Source organism: Hyla sarda, chromosome 7 (genome assembly GCF_029499605.1).
Source record: "Hyla sarda isolate aHylSar1 chromosome 7, aHylSar1.hap1, whole genome shotgun sequence".
NCBI classification, from domain to species: domain Eukaryota; kingdom Metazoa; phylum Chordata; class Amphibia; order Anura; family Hylidae; genus Hyla; species Hyla sarda.
Genome location: NC_079195.1, coordinates 200,230,557 through 200,236,633, shown reverse-complemented (window position 1 = coordinate 200,236,633; position 6,077 = coordinate 200,230,557).

Here is a 6,077-nt window from a genome sequence, read left to right as displayed (position 1 = left end):
CCATATAAGGGAGCGGCGGCCATTGCTCACTCTCTTTCCTCGTGGGCTGTTGACAGGGAAGGATCTGCGCTGCTGTCATCAGTGAGTTAGGCCTGAGCCTTGCGGCGACTGCTGATCTTTACAAAACTGTGAGTGTAATCAATCCCTAAGCACTCTGCAAGATCACCGGACCATATCTAACCCCTAAATCCGGACAGATCTTTGCAATTTACCCTAAATTCTAAGACTTATATCAGAAGCCAAGGTCCGCAACAACTGTCAGTCACTGAAGTGTATGGAGACTGTATTAATGAGACTGTTACTGTTCATTGGATGTACCGCAAGCCTTTAAGTAAAGTTATCCAAGTTCAAGTTCAACTACCTTGTGGACCTTCAGTCATTTTATGCATGCACCTATCGTTACTGGGAAGGGCGGCGATAGGCCTGGCGTCACGAACAATAGGGTTAACCTTAACCCCTGATATACTGAAGCAAAACCCTGACTACACGTCCCCTACCCCAGAGGCCTACCACAAAGCAACCTGTGGTTTTCAATCAGGGTGCCTACAGCTGTTGCATTAGTTGCAGATTGATGTCTCTCCCACCAAGCGATCGCTCCACCCATTGAAGCAGACAGGCTCCTGTCATCCACTGACTAGTGAGTCAGGTCTCGGCCGCATTGCAAGCTGGAAAAAATCTGAGACAGCAGTCATTTTGTACGCTGGTAAAAATAAATATTGGGGTGAAAATCACAGAAGAATTGTGAGAAAACCGTGACACACAGGTAGCATAGTCAAAAAAAAAAAAAAATCCTGGAATACCCCTTTAAGAACTAATAGGTCACCACTGATATAGATGCATAAAGAGTAATTCACAATTTCTTCTGAATGTGTTTTATTGCAAGTATAATGAACAATGGGCATCGACTGTTGTCATGTCTCCTTATCCTATCAGTACAATATACCGTATTTATCGGGGTATACCACGCACCGGCCTATAACACGCACCCTCATTTTACCAAGGATATTTGGGTAAAAAAAGTTTTTTACCCAAATATCCATGATAAAATGAGGGTGCGTGTGTGAGCGTGTATACCCCGATATACCCCCAGGAAAGGCAGGGGGAGAGAGGTCGTCGCTGCCCGCTTCTCTCCCCCTGCCTTTCCTGGGGTCTAGAGCACTGCTGTCGGCCCTTTTCACCCCCTGGTTATCAGCGCCGTTGCTATGCACGGCGCGGCGCTCTGACGTCATGCGCCGCGCCGTTCAGCGCTTAGCAATGACGCAGGGGACGCACGACGGAGGCCTGGAGCAGCGCGGACCCGACTCAGGTAATTATGCCACCGGGGATGGGGGGAGGCAACGGGGCAGCGATGCCGGCAATGGGTGCCGCTGCCCCTTCTCTCCCCCTGGCTGTCGGCGCCGCTTCTCTCTCCCTGGCTATCGGCGCCGGCACAGATAGTCAGGGAGAGAGAACGGGCAGCGGCGCCGATAACCAGGGGGTGAGAAGGGCCGACAGCAGCGCTCTAGACCCCAGGAAAGGCAGGGGGAGAGAAGCGGGCAGCGACAGCCTCTCTCCCCCTGCCTTTCCTGGGGGTGTATCGGCGTATAACACGCACACAGACTTTAGGCTAAAAATTTTAGCCTAAAAAGTGCGTGTTATACGCCGATAAATACGGTATATATATGTGTCTGGTGTCCCGGTACCGTATTGCATACCGTACCTTGTATGGTGGTCCCCAAAGTCCGTTACTAAGTTCAGGAAGGGTCCCTCAGCCCCTAGTCGCCTTTTTTCTTTTCTAATTTTGTAATATTTAAATGTATATATTTAATATAATGTATATTAGTATGCTTACCTTGTTAGCATCGCAGGACCTTCGGTCATGTGACTATGTTAATTCCTCTATAGTATGTTGGAGGACCTTTGGAGGTCCTTGGGTCACATGATTACCCATAACTCTTTGTACAGAAGATTGACAGTTGTATGGACCAGTGAGCTTAAGTCCAGCCCCTGCCCATATAAGGGAGCTGTAGCCAATGATCGCTCTCTTGGGTTGCTGCTCCCGTGGATGCCGGACTATTAGGACGGATCTGCGCAACTTACAAAGACAAGCTAGGCCTGAAGCCTGCTGGCCTCTTCATGAGCTCAAAACGTGAGTCTTAAACTGAATCCCTGCTAAAGCTAGCGTGACTGCTGGACCTCAACTAAATCCCCTAAATCCAGCGGAACAGCGCATATCAGTCTACGGACTCTAAAACGCTTAAGATCCCAACCACTGTCGATATCTAAGAGACTTTGCTTGTACAGAGACTGTTCCAGTTATAAAGCTTGCATAAAATCTTCAGTAAAAGTTCTGACTGTTTTCAGCAAACTCTCAGGTTGTGGACATTCAATTATTTCATACCTCCCTATCGCTTTTGGGAAGGGTGGTGGTAGGACAAGTTTTGCAGAGGAGCCCACACCCTGGCGTCACGAGTAGAAAGGGTTAAACAGACCCCATTCAAGTACCGCACAGCTACACCCCATATACCCTACATCCCCAAGCTACCACATATACACAAGAGAGTATAAGACAGCACTGGGATTGACCTCTGTGCAATTGGTTACCCGAGCAGCCAGCCCAGGATCATTTAGAAAGAGTCCCAGAAAACACAGCACCAGTCAGGTCATGGATCGTGGTAAAAGCTTGAAATCTTTATTATATCCCTCGTAAAGAAAAAGAAACCAATTATGATCTTTATTGGCAATTACGTACATGTAGTTTTAGCATAAAAGAATCCTAAGTATGGCTTTATGGATATTATCAAACTTCTGCTGCTGAAGAAGGGGCAACACTTGCCCCAAAACGCGTACAACTTACAATGAAAACAATATACTACTTTGCAGACCACCTAAAAGAATTGCAGCTAATGCTTACAAGTGCTGGAGTTTACTTGTCTGCTGTCACACGCTCTGGAATCACAAGGACGAGACCGCCTGGCACATCAGATCTTCCTCGCCTCACCAACACAGGGAATGCTCACAGGCTCGGATGCGGGCGCACGTGTAGCTCCATTCATGTGTAGTAAACTGAGACGGATGGTCTGCTGCATGATGGACTCCAACAGATCCCGAGAGACCCCCATGACTGGAGCCTCTGATGTAGATGTGAAAACAGACTTATAGGGTTAACGGGAACCTATCATCAGTTTTATGCTGCCTAAACTGCCATCCTGGCACATTATGAATTTTTAAACTATGATTACTCTGTAACGCCCGAGCGTCTCCAGGTGATTTATAGTGTTTTGGAATAGCACTGTCTGCACCTGTTTTATGCTGCCTACGTGGGCAGAATAAGTCATTGTCAGACTAGTCTGGTGGCGATTTATCTTTCAAAAAACGAAAAGATTGGGCATGTTGAAATTCAAAAACTAAAACCATGATCTCGCCCAATACCTGTTGTCAGGTGAGAGGTAGTCGTCCTCTATACACATTAGATGGTCATATGGTCTCTTTGAATCAGACATTTATCTGATGTGTATGGCCAGCTTCTGTTAGGCTAGGTTAAAGGGGTACTCTGGTCCTGAGACATCTTATCCCCTATCCAAAGGATGGGGGATAAGATGTCTCACCGCGGGGGTCCCGCCGCTGGGGACCCCCGCAATCTTGTATTCGCCATACACCTGTTTGAGCCGCGGTGCCAGCTCACAAATAGCCGGGTGGCGACCACGGGGCCGGAGTATCGTGATGTCAGGACTCCGCCCCCGTGTGACATCACCCCCGCTATGCAAGTCTATTGGAGGGGGCGTGACATCACACGGGGCGGAGTCGTGACGTCACGACACTCCGGCCCTGTGGTTGGCACCCGGCAGTTTGTGAGCTGGCAGTGTGGCGTGCAGCTCAAACAGGTGGGTGCCAAATGCAAGATTGCAGGGGTCTTAAGGCCGGAGTACCCCTTTAAAGGAGTAGTCTATTGCAGGAACAATTATCCCCTATCCAAAGCATATGGGCTAAGTGTCTTAATGGTCAGACCTCCGCAGTCTCCTGCACACCACCACAGCAGTCCCCAGGAAGGGAGTGTGTCGACCCCCCCACACGAAGAGGCGGCCGACATGCCCCCTCTATGCATCTCTATGGGAGAACCAGAGATACTGGAACGCTGTATCTCTAGCTCTACCTTAGCGATACATAGAGGGGGAGTGTCGGTCACAGCTTCCTGCCATGCTTGACACACTGCATTTATGCAGAGAGCTGGGGCGCCAGGCAGTCGGACCCCCAACGATCTGAAACGTATCCCCTATGCTTTGGATTGGGGAATGTTTTTCAGCACTTTTTTTTTTCAAATCAACTGGTTCCAGAAAGTTAAACAGATTTGTAAATTATAATAATAAAGAATACCTAGCGCTCCCTGGGACTTATAAATGATTGTTAATTAGTTAATTGTGTTAGGGATTGTATAGCCGCTAATGAAAAAAGTAAGTATGTAAATAAAGGTACTTACATCCCCAGGATGTGATACTGGATCGTCGTTTGTTGAATAATGGTAATTGGTGATATCCTCCTATATGGAAAGGAGTGTAGTTCGCGGTATCAATCGCACTGATGGATCGTTACTGGTTAGCAGAGTCCTTTTCTTTCATAAGTCCACCACAGAATGAGGATGGTATGTTTGGGAACAGAATGGGGACTGCCCCGGCCGGTGGCGTCTCTACCGCTCCGTTTCCCGCTGGAGGGTAACAGTTTGATTCTAAGGTTCCTTAGAAGTGTCCAACGCGATTCAAAAGCTTACGGCTTCCTTCATTGGGGAAATTTGTAAATTACTTCTATTAAAAAATCTTAACCCTTCCAATACTTATCAGCTGCTGTATACTACAGAGGAAGTTGAGTTGTTTTTTTCTGTCTGACCACAGTGCTCTCTGCTGCCACCTCTGTCCATGTCAGGAACTGTACAGACTAGGAGCAAATCCCCATAGCAAACCTCTCCGGCCCTGGACAGTTCCTGACATGGACAGAGGTGTCAGCAGAGAGCACTGTGGTCAGACTAGAAAGAACTACACAACTCCCTCTGTAGTATACAGCAGCTGATAAGTACTAGAAGGATTAAGATTTTTTAAGAGAAGTAATTTACAAATTTGTTTAACTCTCTGGCACCAGCTGATTTGAATGAAAAACATTTTTTTCCACCTGAGTACCCCTTTAAAGGATAAGTGTCATGCCCGACAGTACAGAGAAACGTATCCCCGGGTCATGACCCGCCACTCTGTGGGAGAGACGGGGCTCCGTACAGACGATTGCGGGGGGCCACAGCACTCAGACAGGGGATACATTTTTCTGTACTGTCAGGCATGAGACTTACCATTTAAAGGGGTTATCCAGGAATCAACATATCACCTGGCTCCAGAAAGTTAAGCAGATTTGTAAGTTACTTCTATTAAAAAATCGTAATCCTTTCAGTACTTATGAGCTGCTGAAGTTGAGTTGTACTTTTCCTTCTAAGTGCTCTCTGATGACACCTGTCTCGGGAACTGTCCAGAGTAGAAGCAAATCATCCCCATAGCAAACATCTTCTACTCTGTGCAGTTCCTGAGACAGACAGAGGTGTCAGCAGAGAGCACTGTTGCCAGACAGAAAAGAGCAACTTAACTTTAGCAGCTGATAATTTTGATGAAAAACATTTTTTTTTCATATCAACTGGCTCCAGAAAGTTAAACAGATTTGTAAATTACTTCTATTAAAAAAAATCTTAATCCTTCCAATAATTATCAGCTGCTGAAGTTGAGTTGTTATTTTCTGTCTGACCACAGTGCTCTCTGCTGACACCTCTGTCTGTCTCAGGAACTGTCCAGAGTAGTAGCAAATCTCCATAGCAAACCTCTCCTGCTCTGGACAGTTCCTGAGACAGACAGAGGTGTCAGCAGAGAGCACTGTTGCCAGACAGATAAGAAAAACTCAACTTCAGCAGCTGATAATTATTGGAAGGATTAAGATTTTTTTTAATAGAAGTAATTTACAAATCTGTTTAACTTTCTGGAGCCAGTTGAACTTTTCTGCTCAATGTAATTAGCTTAGTTATATCTTCACGTTGTAATGTTCTTTACAGATGACACCCTAACACTCCTGTA